Here is a 15,855-nt window from a genome sequence, read left to right on the forward strand (position 1 = left end):
ATATGTTATGCCACAAAGCAGCCCTTAGGGAATGCGAAAATACAGAGATACTGCCTTGTGTTCTATCAGATCATAATGGACTGACAATAGAAATCAATGACAAAATAAAAAACAGAAATTACTTCAACACCTGAAGACTAAATAATATGCTATTGAATAAAACATGGATAGCAAAATCATCAGGGAGGAGATACAAAAAATTCTTAGAGGTCAATGAGAATGATGACACAACATATCAAAATCTCTGGGACACTATGAAAGTGGTACTAAGAGGAAAATTCTTTGCATGGAGCACATTCCAGAAAAGAATGAAAAGTCAACAATTAAATAACCTAACATTACAGCTCAAAGCCCTAGAAAAACAAGAACAGAAAAACAGAAAAAGTAGTAGAAGACAGGAAATAATTAAAATCAGAGCTGAAATCAATTAAATTGAAACAAAAAAAAAACAATTCAAAAAATTGACAACAAAAAAGTTGGTTCTTTGAAAAAGTAAACAAAATAGACAAACCCTTACCATACTAACAAACAGGAGACAGAAAACTCAAATTAATAAAAAATTTATGAGAAAGGAAATATCACAACAGACACCGCTGAGATACAGAACATAATGGGAAGCTATTTTGAAAATCTGTATTCCAACAAAATAGAAATGACCGAATATATTGACAAATTTCTACAAACATATGCTCCTCCCAAACTGAACCAGGAGGATAATACACAATTTAAACAGATTAATATCAAGCAATGAAATAGAAGAAGCCATTAAAAATCTAAACATCTTCTGCAGCACATATACTAAAATTGGAATGATACAGAGAAGGTTAGCATGGCCCCTGCGCAAGGATGACATGCAAATTCCTGAAGCGTTCCATATTTTTTGGTTCAACATCTGGAAATTAATAGAAGTTATTCACCATATCAACAGACTTAAAGTTAAGAATCACATGATTATTTCAATAGGTTTAGAAAAAGCATTCAATAAAATACAGCATTCCTTCATACTCAAAACACTAGAAAAATCTGGGGTTGTGGGAACATTCCTTAACATTGTAAAGGCCATCTATGCTAAGCCCATAGCCAATAACATTCTAAATGGTGAAAAACTGAAAGCATTACACCTAAAAACTGGAACAAGGCAGGGATGCCCTCTTTCATCACTTCTATTCAACATTGTCCTTGAAACTCTAGCCAAAGCAATTAAAGTGATAAGAATTGGAAAAGAAGAACTCAAACTATCCCTGCTCACTGAAGACATGTTTATATATTTGTAGGAACCTAGAAATTCCACCAGAAAACTTTTAGAACTCATAAGTGAATTCAGTAAAGTAGCAGGTTGCAAGATCAATGCTCATAAATCCAATGCATTTTTATACATAAATGATGAATCTTCATAAAGAGAAGTTAGGAAAACTACCCCATTCACAATAGCCTCAAAAAAAATAAAATACTTGGGAATCAATCTCACAAAAGAGGTGAAAGATCTCTACAATGAGAACTACAGAAAGCTAAAGAAAGAAATTTAAAAAAAAAAACTTAGACGATGGAAAGATCTCCCATGTTCTTGGATAGGCAGAATTAATATTGTCAAAATGGCCATACTAAGTTTCAAGATGGCAGCCTAGAGGGTGGCTGCATTTCACGTTGCTCCAGGATGCAAGATTTTAAAGAGGAGATAGTGAGAGACTTGGGACCAACTCAAAGCCGCCAGGTGAGTCTCTCCCATTGGGGAGGTGTCCCGGATGGGGCAGTAGCCCCGGAACGCAGGGAATTTGTGAAGTGGAGCTGCCCGGCGAGACGCCCCTCCCCCTGCTGGAAGGGTAAACACGGACAACTGGGATCATTGTAGAGGAGGCGGCTCAGCACAGCGCTTGGACTCGGAGCAACCACTGGGGCTCCGGGCGGCTGCCTGAGGAGGAGCTGCGTGGTGAGCTGTTTAGACTCAGAGTAATTGCTTCTGAACACTGGGGGGTTGCACAGAGGAAGAGGAGGAGCATGGCGGGTCGCTTGGTCTAGGAGTGACTTCATCAGAGCCACAGGCGGTTGCCAGAGGAGGAGGCAAGTGGTGAGTTGATTGGACTAAAAGTGACTGCTCCTCAACACCGGTGGTCTGCCTGGAGGAGGAGCACGGTGGGTCACTTGGTCTCGGAGCCACCACCCCTGAACACACGGGGGGCAACCACGAGGGGGAGGAGGAGGAACATGGCAGGTCACTTGGGCTTGGAGTGACTGCCTAGGGTTACGGGAGGTTGGCAGGAGGAGGAGACTCGAAGTGAGTTGCTTGGACTCCTAGTGGCTGCGTCAGAAACCGGGTTGCTGTCCAGTGGAGGAGGTGTGTGGCGGGTCTCTGGGTATTGAAGCTATTGTACGGGGCTCCAGGTGGTGGTTCAGAGGAGGGGCCACATAGCCAGGTGATTAGGTGCAGAGTAGGGTCCCAGGAGCTAGGTGGCTTCTTGCTGGAAGAGCCACACTAGAGACACGCCTAGGGGTGGAGTGAAGTTTCCAGGACTGTGGGCAGATTATCTGGGAGAGGCAGCCTAAGGAGACTCATCTGTGGAGGGTGAGGCTCCAAGACCCAGGAGGTAGGTCCGGGCCCCTGGGAACATTGCAGAGGAAGACAGCCCAGCCCAGGCGGTAGTTGTAGATTGAGGGGAACCTCTAGGAGGGGAACTGACCAGCAAGACATTCCCACCGAGTGAGTCTTCCTACCGGGAGAGGTTCTCCCACAGGGGCGGTAAAACCAGAGACACAGGCACAAACAGGACTTGCCTCAGCGCACAGCCTAGTTCCCCGTTGGATGATCATTGGTCAACAAGTGGAGACAACACTGACCACTAGCAGGGAATATACATGACCTGAGGGTCACCACCCTAGAGAGGCAGCTTCTTCATGGAGCTCCGCATTATCAACTTCCTCCAAGACTTCAGGCTACTGAAGGATAAGAGGGGATATACTAGCAATCTTCAGGGACATTATAAGTCGATAGAGGAAATATGCAATATCTTAATGACCCACTGATTCCTGAACAATATGAGAAAACAAGGGAAGAAAATGCCCTAAACAAATCTAGATGTTACATCAATAGAATCCAATGACAGCATGGCAGAAGAAATGCCAAAAAGGGAGTTCAGAATGTACATAATTAAAATGATTAGGGAAGCAAATGATGAGATGAAAGAGCAAAAGCAGGCATTGAATGATGAGATGAAAGAGCAAATGCAGGCATTGAATGATCGCACCAATCGACAGTTAACAGAGCAAATTCAGGAAGCAAAAGATCATTTCAATAAAGAGTTAGAGATATTGAAAAAAAACAAACAGAAATCCTTGAAATGAAGGAAACAATAAACCAAATTAAGAACTTATAGAAAGCATAACCAATAGGATAGAACACCTGGAAGACAGAACTTCAATATTGAAAACAAAATATTTAACCTCGAAAACAAAGTTGAACAAACAGAGAAGATGGTAAGAAATCATGAACAGAATCTGCAAGAACTATGGGATATCATGAAAAGGCCAAATTTGAGAATTATTGGGATTAAGGAAGGCTTAGAGAAACAAACCAAAGGAATGAACAATATATTCAATGAAATAATATCAGAAAAATTCCCAAATCTGAAGAATGAAATGGAAAATCAAGTTCAAGAGGCTTATAGGACTCCAAATACACAAAATTACAACAGACCCACACCAAGGCACATTATAATGAAAATACTTAACATACAAAATAAAGACAGAATTTTTAAGGCTGTGAGAGAAAAGAACCAAATTATATTCAGGGGGAAACCAATATGGATATCAGCAGATTTTTCAATCCAGACCCTAAAAGCTAGAAGGGCCTGGAAAAACATTTTTCAAGCTCTGAAATAAAATGAATGCCAACCAAGAATCTTATACCCAGCAAAGCTTACCTTCAAATTTGACGATGAAATAAAATCTTTCCATGATAAACAAAAGCTAAAAGAATTTACAAAAAGAAAGCCAGCATTACAGAACATTCTTGGCAAAATATTCCATGAGGAAGAAATAAAAAACAAAGAAGCAAATCACCAAAAGGAGGAATTATCCTAAAGGAACTGTCAAATAAAGGAGGAACCAAGATGTGTCAAAAAATAAATAAATAATTAAATAATATTTAAAATATGAACCAAATGACTGGGAATACAAATCATATCTCAATAATAACCCTGAATGTTAATGGCCTGAATTCATCAATCAAAAGACATAGACTGGTGGATTGGATTAAAAAGAAAGATCCAACAATATGTTGCCTGCAAGAGACTCACCTCATAGAAAGAGATACCCATAGACTAAATGTGAAAGGATGGGGAAAAACATACCATGCACATGGACTCAGCAAAAAAGCTGGTATATCCATCCTCATTTCAGATAATGTGGACTTCAAGCCAATGTCAGTCAGAAGGGATAAGGAAGGACATTTCATACTGCTTAAAGGAAGCATAAATCAGGAAGATATAACAATCATAAACATCTATGCCCCAAACAGTGGCTCATCCATGTATGTTAAACAAATCCTTCTCAATTTTAGAAACCAAAGAGACCATAACACAATAATACTAGGTGATTTTAACATGCCTCTCTCACCACTGGACAGATCTTCCAAACAAAAATTGAACAAAGAAACCATAGATCTCAATAACACAACCAATAATTTCGACCTATCAAACATTTATAGAATATACCATCCAACCAAGAGTGAATACACTTTCTTCTCAGCAGCACATGGATCCTTCTCTAAAATAGACCATATATTATGCCACAAAGCTAATGTCAGCAAATACAAGAAGATAGAGACACTACCTTGTATTCTATCAGATCATAATGGATTGAAGTTAGAAATAAATGAAAGAGTAAAAAACAGAAACCAATCCAACACCTGCAGATTAAACAATATGCTATTATATGTTGAATGGATAACAGAAGATATTAGGAAGAAAATTAAAAAATTCTTAGAGGTAAACGAGAACAAAGAAACATCATATCAAAATCTCTGGGACACTATGAAAGCAGTACTTTGAGGAAGATTTATTTCATGGAATGCATTTAATAAAAGAAGTAAAACTCAAAAAATGAACGACCTAACACTACAGCTAAAGCCCTAGAAAAAGAAGAGCAGACCAACACCAAAAGTAGTAGAAGACAGGAAATAGTCAAACTGAGAGCTGAATTAACGAAATTGAAACAAAAGAAACAATACAAAAAAATGACAAAATAAATAGTTGGTTCTTCGAAAAAATAAACAAAATTGATAAACCTTTAGCCACACTAAAAAAGAGAAGAGAAGAGAAAACCCAAATCACTAAAATTCGGAATGAACAAGGAAATATCACAACAGACAAGACTGAAATACAAAACATAATTAGAAGCTATTTTGAAAATCTATACTCCAACAAAATAGAAAATTTCAAAGACATCAACAGGTTTCTAGAGACATATGAATTGCCTAAACTAAACGAGGAGGACATACACAATTTAAACGCAAATAAATATAATTTTCTCATACTAGACAAAGGGGCCAAAAATATGCAATGGAGAAAAGATAGCCTCTTCAACAAATGGTGCTGGGAGAATTGGAAATCCATAAGCAACAGAATGAAACTAAACCCATATCTCTCACCATGCACGAAACTAAACTCAAAATGGATTAAGGATCTCGGAATCAGACCAGAGACCTTGCATCTTATAGAAGAAAAAGTAGGTCCAGATCTTCAACATGTCGGCTTAGGACCAGACTTCCTCAAGAGGACTCCAATAGCACAAGAAATAAAAGCAAGAATTAATAACTGGGATAGATTCAAACCAAAATCTTTCTCTCAGCAAAGGAAACTATCAGCAATGCGAAGTAAGAGCCTACAGAGTGGGAGAAAATCTTTGCCAATGATACTTCAGATAGAGCACTAATCTCCAGAATCTATAAAGAACTCAAAAAACTCTACACCAAGAATGCAAGTAATCCAATCAACAAATGGGCTAAGGAAATGAATAGACACTTCACAGAAGAAGATGTACAAGCAATCAACAAACATATGGAAAAATGTTCAACATCTCCAGTAATAAGAGAAATGCAAATCAAAACCACCCTAAGATTCATCTCACCCCAATTAGAATGGTGATTATCAAGAACAAAAGCAACAACAGGTGTTGGCGATGATGTGGGGAGAACGGTACACTCATACATTGCTGGTGGGGCTGCAAATTAGTGCAGCCACTCTGGAAAGCAGTATGGAGACTCCTTAGAAAACTTGGAATGGAACCACCATTTGACCCAGCTATCCCACTCCTTGGCCTATACCCAAAGATTTTAAAATCAGCATATTACAGAGATACAGCCACATCAATGTTCTTAGCTGCTCAGTTCATAATAGCCAGATTGTGGAACCAACCTAGATGTCCTTCAATTGATGAATGGATAAAGAAACTGTGCTATATATATATACAATGGAATATTACTCTGTCATAAAGAATGATAAAATTATGGCACTTGCAGGCAAATGGATGAAACTGGAGAATATCATGCTAAGTGAGATAAGCCAATCTCAAAAAACCAAAGAAGAATGATATCACTAATAAGTGGATGAGGACACATAATGTGGGGTGGGAAGAGTTAGTATTATGTTTAGAGTTAGGTTTAGGGAGGGGGGCAAGAATGGAGGAAGGAAGGACTGTAAAGAGGGAAAAGAGGGGTGGGAGGGTGGGGGTAAGGGAAAAAATAACAGAATGAATCAAACATTACCCTATGAAAATTTATGATTACACAAATGGTATGCCTTTATGTCATGTACAAATAGAGAAACAACATGTATCCCATTTGTGTACAATAATAAAAATAAATAAATAAATAAAATGGCCATACTACCTAAAGTGCTATACAGATTCAATGGAATTCCAATTAAAATCTCAATGATGTACCTTACAGAAATAGAGAAAGCAATTATGAAATTCATCTGGAAGAATAAAAAACCCAGAATAGCTAATGTAATCATCAGTAGAAAGAGCAAAGCAGGGGGTATCACAATAACAGATTTTCAACTCTACTACAAAGCAATAGTAACAAAAATGGCATGGTATTGGAACCAAAATAGACAGGTAGATCAATAGTACAGAATAGAGGACAAGGACACAAACCCAAATAAATACAATTTTCTCATACTAGACAAAGGACCAAAAATAGATAATGGAGAAAAGAGAGCCTCTTCAACAAATGGTGCTGGGAAAACTTGAAACCCATATGCAGCAGAATGAAATTAAACTCCTATCTCTCACCCTGAACAAAACTCAACTCAATATGGATCAAGGACCTCAGAATCAGACCAGAGACCCTGCATCTTATAGAAGAAAAAGTGGGTCCAAATCTTCAACTGTTGGCTTAGCATCAGACTTCATTAACAGGACTCTTATAGTACAAGAAATAAAAGCAAGAATCAACAACTGGAATAGATTCAAACTAAAAAGCTTTCTCTCAGCAAAGGAAACTATCAGTAATGTGAAGAGAGAGCCTACAGAGTGGAAGAATATCTTTTCCACTCATACTTCAGACAGAGCCTGAAATTCCAGAATATATAAAGAACTCAAAACACTCTACACCAAGAATACAAATAACCCAATCAACAAATGGACTAAGGAAATGAACAGATACTTCACAGAAGAAGTTGTACAAGCAATCAACAAATATATTAAAAAATGTTCAACATCTGTAGTCATAAGAGAAATGCAAATCAAAACTACCCTAAGATTCCATCTCACCCCAATTAGAATGGCAATTATCAAGAACACAAGCAACAATAGGTGTTGGCAAGAATGTTGGGAAAAAGTACACTCATACATTGCTGGTGGGGTTGCAAATTGGTGCAGCCACTCTGAAAAGCACTATGGAGATTCCTCAGAAAGCTTGGAATGGAAACACCATTTGACCCAGCTATCCCACTCCTTGTCCTATACCCAAAGTACTTAAAATCAGCATACTACAGAGATACAGCCACATCAATGTTCGTAGCTGCTCAATTCACCATAACCAGAGTGTGCAACCTACCTAGATGTCCTTCATTGATTAATGGATAAAGAAACTGTGGCATATATATGCAATGGAATATTACTCTGCCATAAAGAATGATAAAATTATGGCATTTGCAGGCAAATGGATGAAATTGGAGAATATCATGCTAAGTGAGATAAGCCATTCTCAAAAAACTAAAGGTCAAATGATCTTGCTGATAAGTGGATGAGGACATATAATGGGTGGTAGGATGGGTTAGTGGTACGGTTAGGTTTAGGTTTAGGGTTAGGGATAAGGAGGGTGGTAAGAATGGAGGAAGGAAGGACTGTATAGAGGGAAAAGAGGGGAGGGAGGGTGGTGGGAAGTGAAATAATAACAGAATGATTCAAACAACATTACCTTATGTAAATTTATGATTACACTAATGGTATGCCTTGACTCCATGTACAATAGAGAAACAACATGTATCCCATTTGTTTACAATTAAAAAATAAATAAAATAAAAAAAATTTACCATCCAAGAAAAGCCCAGGACAAGATGGATTCTCAGCTGAGTTCTACAAGACCTTTAAAGAAGAACTCATTCTAATACTTCTCAAAGTATTCCAGGATATAGAAAAGGAGGGTACCCTACCAAACTCATTCTATGAAGCTAATAACACACTCATACCCAAACTAGGAAAAGACACATCAAGGAAAGAAAATTTTAGACCAATATCCTTGATGACTATAGGTGCAAAGATCCTTAACAAAATACTGGCAAACCGTATCAAAAACATTAAGAAAATTGTGCACTATGATCAAGTGGGGTTCATCCCTGGAATTCAAGGATGGGTTAACACCTGTAAATCAATAAACATAATCCATCATGTCAATAGACTTAAGGATAAGAATCATATGGTTATTTCAATTGATGCAGAAAAAGCATTTGACAAAATACAACACCCCTTCATGCTCAAAATACTAGAAAAATTAGGGATAGTAGGAACATACTTGAACATTGTAAAGACTATTTATGCTAAGCCCATGGTCAACATCATTCTTAATGGGAAAAACTGAGATCACTCCCTTTAAAAATGGGAACAAGACAGGGATGTCTTCTTTCACCATTCTATTCAACATTGTCCTCGAAACTCTAGCCAGAGCAATTAGGCATACCAAAGAAATTGAAGGAATACAAATAGGAAAAGAGGAACTTAAGCTGTCACTATTTGCTGATGACATGATTATATATTTAGAGGATCCAAAAACTCCTCTAGGAAACTTCTAGACCTCATCAATGAATTCAGCAAAATAGCAGGCTGTAAAATCAACACACATAAATCTAAAGCATTTTTATATGCAAGTGACAAAACAGCTGAAAGGGAAATGAGAAAAACAACTCCATTTACAATAGCCACAAAAAAAAAATACTTGGGAATCACTCTAACCAAAGAGGTAAAAGATCTCTACAATGAAATCTACAAAGCATTGAGAAAGAAGGAAGACCTTAGAAGATGGAAAGATCTCCCATATTCTTGGATAGGCAGAATGAATATTGTCAAAATGGCCACACTACCAAAAATGCTATACAGATTCAATGCAATTCCAATTAAAATCCCAATGAAGTTCCTTACAGAAATAGAGCACACAATCATGAAATTCATCTGGAAGAATAAGAAACCCAGAATAGCTAAAGCAATCTTTAGCAGAAAGAATAAAACAAGGGGTATTGCAATGCCAGAACTATACTATAAAGCAGTAGTAACAAAAATGGCATTTTATTGGCCCCCAAATAGACAGGTAATCAATGGTACAGAACAGAGGACATGGACACAAACCCAAATAAATACAATTTTCTCATACTAGACAAAGGGGCCAAAAATATGCAATGGAGAAAAGATAGCCTCTTCAACAAATGGTGCTGGGAAAACTGGAAATCCATATGCAACAGAATGAAACTAAACCCTCTCTCTCAACCTGCACAAAACTCAACTCACAATGGATCAAGGACCTTGAAATCAGACCAGAGACCCTGCATCTTATAGAAGAAAAAGTAGTTCCAAATCTTCAATTTGTTGGCTTAGGATCAGAATTCCTTAACATGACTCCCATAGAACAAGAAATAAAATCAAGAATCAATAACTGAGATAGATTCAAACTAGATAGCTTTCTCTCAGCAAAGGAAACTATCAGCAATTCAAAGAGAGAGCCTACAGAGTGGGAGAATATCTTTGCGACTCATACTTCAGTTAGAGTACTAATTTCCAGAATATATAAAGAAGTCAAAAAACTCTACACCAAGAATACAAATAACCCAATCAAGAAATGGGCTAGGATATGAACAGATGTTTCACAGAAGATCTACAAGCAATCAACAAACATATGAAAAAATGTTCACCATCTTTAGTAATAAGAGAAATGCAAATCAAAACTACACGAAGTTTCCATCTCACCCCAATTAGAATGGCGATTGTCAAGAATAAAAGCAACAATATGTGTTGCAGAGGATGTGGGGAAAATGGTACACTCATACATTGCTGGTGAGGCTGCAAATTATTGCAGGCACTCTGGAAAGCAATGTGGAGATTTCTTAGAAAACTTGGAATGGACCTACCATTTGACCCAGCTCTCCCACTCCTTGGCCTATACCCAAAGGATTTAAAATCAGCATACTACAGAGATACAGTCACATCAATGTTCATAGCTGCTCAATTCACAATAGCCAGACTGTGGAACCAACCTAGATGTCCTTCAATTGATGAGTGTATAAAAAAAACTGTGGTATATATATATATATATATATATATATATATATATATATATATATATATGTGCAATGGAATATTACTAAGCTATAAAGAATAATAAAATCATGGCATTTGCAGGCAAATGTATGATATTGGAGAATATTATGCTAAGTGAGATAAGCCACTCTCAAAAATCCAAAGGTCGAATGATCTCACTGATAAGTGGATGATGACACATAATGGGGAGAGGGAGGTGGGCAAGAATGGAGGAAGGAGGGACTGTATAGAGGGAAAAGGGGTGGGAGGGGTGGGAGGGAAGGAAAAAATAACAGAATGATTCAAACATCATTACCCTATGTAAATATATGATTACACAAATGGTATGTTGTTACTCCATGTATAAACAGAGACAACATGTATCCCATTTGTTTACAATAAAAATAAATTTAAAAAATGAAGTTAGGATTTTAAAGTTTGTGAGAGAAAATCATCAGATTACATATAAGGGGAAAGCAACACAGATATCAGCAGATTTCTCAACCCAGACCCAATCAGCAAGAAGGGTCTATAACAATATATTTCAAGTTCTTAAAGAACATGAATGCCAATCAAGAATCTTATACCCAGCAAAAGTAACCTTCAGATTTGATGATGAAGTAAAATCTTTCCATGATAAACAAAAGCTAAAAGAACATACATATAGAAAGCCTGGAGTAGAGATCATTCTCAGCAAATTATTTCATGAGGGGGATGTGAAAAACAATAATGCAAGTCCACAAATGGAGAAACAACCCTAAAGGAATAGTCAATTAAAGTAGAAACCAATTCAAGTTAAAAACCAAAATTAAGCAAAAATGACCAGAAATATAAATCATATCAAAAGAGTAACTCTGAGTGTTAATGGCCTAAACTCATCAATCAAAAGACACTGGCAGGTTGAATTAAAAGAAAGACCCAACAATATGTGGTCTTCAAGACACTTGTCTCATAGAGAAAGACATTCACAAACTAAAGAGGAAAGGATTCAGAAAAACAAACCATGAACAGGGACTCAGTAAAAAAGCACGTGTCTCCATCCTTATCTCAGAAAATATGTACTTTAAATCTATGTCAGAAGGGATAATAAAGGACATTTCATACTGCTAAGGGGAACAATAAAGCAGCAAGGCATAACAATTTTAAATATTTACGCCTCAAACAATGATACATCCCTGTACATCAAACAAACCCTTCTCAATTTGAAGAATCAAATATACCACTATCTAATAATACTGGGTGACTTTAAAACACCACTCTCACAAATGGATAGAAACTCTGAATAAAAAATTACAATGAAAATATAGCATTAAATAATACAATTAATGATATATACTTAATGGGCAGGTATAGAATATTTCATTCATCATGGAGCAAGTACACTTTCTTTTAGGCAGCTCATGAATTCTTCTGCAAAATAGAGCATAAGCTATACCACAAAGTAGACATTAATAAATACAAAAAAAATAGAGATACTATCTTGTGTTCCATCAGATCATAATGAAATGCAATTAGAAATCAATGATAAAATAAAAAACAAAAACTTCTCCTGCAATTGGAGGCTAAACAATAGGCTATTGAATGATGTAATGATAACAGAAGACATTAGGAAAGAAATAAAATAATTCTTAGAGGTAAAAGAAACAACAAAACTACATATCAAAATCTCTGAGACACTCTGAAAGCAGTAAAAAAAGGAAAGTTCATTGCACTGAGCTCATACATTAGAATAATAAAAATTGAACAACCAAATGACCTAACATTACACCTCAAAGCCCTAGAAAAAGAAAAACAGATCAACACCAAAAGTAGAATATGAGAAGTAATTAAAATCAGCTGAAGTCTATGAAATGGAAACAAAAGTAACAATTAAAAAATTGACAAAACAAAAAGTTGATTCTTTGTAAAAGTAAACAAAATATATTAACTCTTAGCCATACTAACAAAGAGAAGGATAGAGAAAACTCAAATTAGTAAAAATCATCATAGAAAAGAAAATATCTTGATGGACAACCATTGAAATACATTACATAATTAGAAGTTGCTTTGGAAATCTGTAGTCCACCAAAATAGAAAATATTGAAGATATTGACAAATTTTTGGAAACATGATCCTCCCAAACTGAATCAGGAAGACATACACAATGTAAGCAGATCAATTTCAAGCACCAAAATAGAAGAAGCCATCAAAAGTCTATCAATGAAGAAAAGCCCAGGACTAGAGGGATTCTCAGTTGAATTTTATAAGACCTTCGAAGAAGAACTAATACAAGCAGCTCCTCAGTGGCCAGACCCAGTGCCACATCACCATGTGGGTCACCAGGAAAATGTTCTGCTGGTGCAGGGCTCACTCCAAGTTGGAGGAAGATGAGCAGGAGTCTGAGGAGGTTTGGCTAAAACTGGAATAGACCCAAGAGGTGAAGAAATTGAGAAAGAGGCCCAATGGGGAGAGTGCTGCTGCCCTGCTTGTGGGAGAGAAGGTACAAAAAGAAACCATGGGCTGGGGAGATAGCTCAGTTGGTAGAGTGCTTGCCTTGCAAGCACAAGGCCCTGGGTTCAATCCCCAACACTGCAAAAAGAAAAAAAAGAAAAAAGAAAAAAAAGAAATCACACTAGTGGATGATCCCTTTCAGATGAAGACAGGTGATATGGTGGACATGAAGAAACTGAAGGAAAGGGGAAAGATAAGATTAGTGAGGAGGAGGACCTTCATCTGGGGACATTACTTTCTGCAGAAACCAACCAGAGGGATGAGAATGCAGACATGATGAAGTACATTGAGGCAGATCTAAATAAGAGGAAAGGAATTTTGGCACATGAGGAACAGAAAGTCAAGCCAAAGAATGCAGAGGAATGTCTGTATAAACTTCTTGAAAACATCCACATCTCCTCTGCAAAGAAGACTGAGGAGATGCTTTCCAACCAGATGCTGAATGGCATCCCCAAGATGGCCCAGGGCACTGATGAAAAAATAAAAAATATCATTTCCATGGAGGATGCCAAGGCCCACCTGTTGGCAGAGGAGCAGAACAAGAAGAAAGACAGCAAGACATCCTTCATGCCCACAAACAGGACTGTGATTTATGTGCAACAAAACTGATTTTTATCATGAGGATCTTGATGTCCCCATCCAGAGAAAGAAGAGCCCAAAGCCCGGTTCTTGTGTGTAGGTGACATAGAGAAGCCAGAGCCTGAGTGGCCCCCTCCTAACCACAAGCTTCCTGATAATGAGAAGGCCACTGATGACTATCACTATGAGAAGTTCAAGAAGATGAACAGGCAGTACTGACACATTGAGGGGATGTGACCAGCACTCACTTGCTGGACCCCACCCTGCTGAAGAAGGCCCAGGTGGGCCGCTCCTTGGCTGGTGCATTCAGTGTTGGGCAGACACAGTGCAGAAGAAAAGAAGGGAACCCTTCCAAACTCATTCTATGAAACTAGTATCACTCTGATGTCAGAACCAGATAAAGACGCATCAAGGAAAGAAAACATTAGCTCAATATCCCTGATGAACATAGATGCAAAAATCTTTTAAAAAATTCTGGCAAGTTGCATACAAGAACATATTAAAAGGATAGTGCTCCATGATCAAGTGGGGTTTATACCAGGGATGGAAGGTTTGTTCAACATCTGGAAATTAATACATAATTCATCACATCAATAGACTTAAAGTTAAGAATACAACACCGCTTCATGCTCAAAACAGTAGAAAATATAGGGATAGTAGAAACACCTCAACATTGGAAAGACTATCTATTCCAAGCCCACAGACAAAATCATTCTTAATGGAGAAAAACTGAAAGCATTCCCTCTAAAAACTGGAATAAGACAATTATGCCCTCTTTCACCACTTCTATTCAAAATCTTCCTTAAAACACTAGCCAGAGAAGTTAGACAGACCAAAGTAATTAAAGTAATATGAAGAGAAGAAATCAAGTTATCACTATTTGCTGATAACATGATTCTATATTTATAGAATCCAAAAATTTCCACCAGAAAACTTTGGAATCTAATAAATAAATGCAGAAAAGTAGCATGATATAAAATCAATACACATTAATGTAATGCATTTCTATTCATAAGTGACATATTCTCTGAAAGAGAAATTAGAAAAAACCACTTCTTTCACAGTAGCCTCAAAAATAAAAACACTTGGGAATCAATCTAACAGAATAGGTGAAAGACTCCTGCAATGAAAACTACAAAACACTAAAGAAAGGAATTAATGAAAACCTTAAGAGATGGAAAGATAGTCCACATTCTTGGATAGGCAGAATTAATATTGTCAAAATGGCCATACTACCAAAGGTGCTAAATGGATTCAATGCAATTCCAATTAAAATCCCAGTGATATTCTTCATAGAAATAGATAAAGCAATCAAGGAATTTATCTGGAAACATGAACAATCCAGAATAACTAAAACAATTCTGAGCACAAAGAGTGAAACAGGAGGTATCATATTACCAGATCTTAAACTATGGTACAGATCAATAGAAACAAAAATGGCATGACATTGGCACCAAAATAAACAGGCAGACCAATGGTATAGAAGACACAGAGACAATCCCACAAAAATTCAGTTACCTCATACTATACAAGGGGACAATAACATACAATGGATAAAAAATAACCTGTTCAAAAATGGTGCTGGGAAAACTGGAAATCCATATGCAATAAAATAAAATTACACCTCTATCTTTCACCCTGCACAAAACTCAACTCAAAGTGGGTCAAAGACTTAGTAATTAGACCAGCAACCCTGCACCTAATAGAAGAAGAAGTAGACCTGAATCTTCATCATGTTGGCTTAGGATCAGACTTCCTTAACATGACTCCCAAAGCACAAGAAATCAAAGCAAAAATCCATAAATGGGATCTATTCTTTTATTTATTTATTTATTTATTTATTTTATTTTTTTACATTTACATAGGGTAATGATGTTTATTTTATTTTTCCCCTCCCCCCACCCCTCCCACCCCTCTTTTCCCTCTACACAGTCCTTCTTTCCTTCATTCTTGCCGCTCTCCTTAGCCTAACTCTAAACCTAATCCTAAACCTAATGCTAGCCC

General features: G+C 37.1%; 1 non-coding gene and 1 pseudogene across 1 annotated transcript; both read left to right on the forward strand.

The window, feature by feature from the left end:
- Window positions 1-779: 779 nt before the first annotated feature.
- Window positions 780-881, forward strand: LOC124973260 (U6 spliceosomal RNA). The gene has a single exon (XR_007106653.1). It is a non-coding gene; the product is annotated as a U6 spliceosomal RNA (small nuclear RNA).
- Window positions 882-13,090: 12,209 nt separating this feature from the next.
- On the forward strand, window positions 13,091-14,070 carry LOC124973243 (telomere length and silencing protein 1 homolog; annotated as a pseudogene).
- Window positions 14,071-15,855: the final 1,785 nt, after the last annotated feature.

This window comes from Sciurus carolinensis, assembly GCF_902686445.1.
Source record: "Sciurus carolinensis chromosome 14 unlocalized genomic scaffold, mSciCar1.2 scaffold_114_arrow_ctg1, whole genome shotgun sequence".
Taxonomy (NCBI): Eukaryota; Metazoa; Chordata; class Mammalia; order Rodentia; family Sciuridae; genus Sciurus; species Sciurus carolinensis.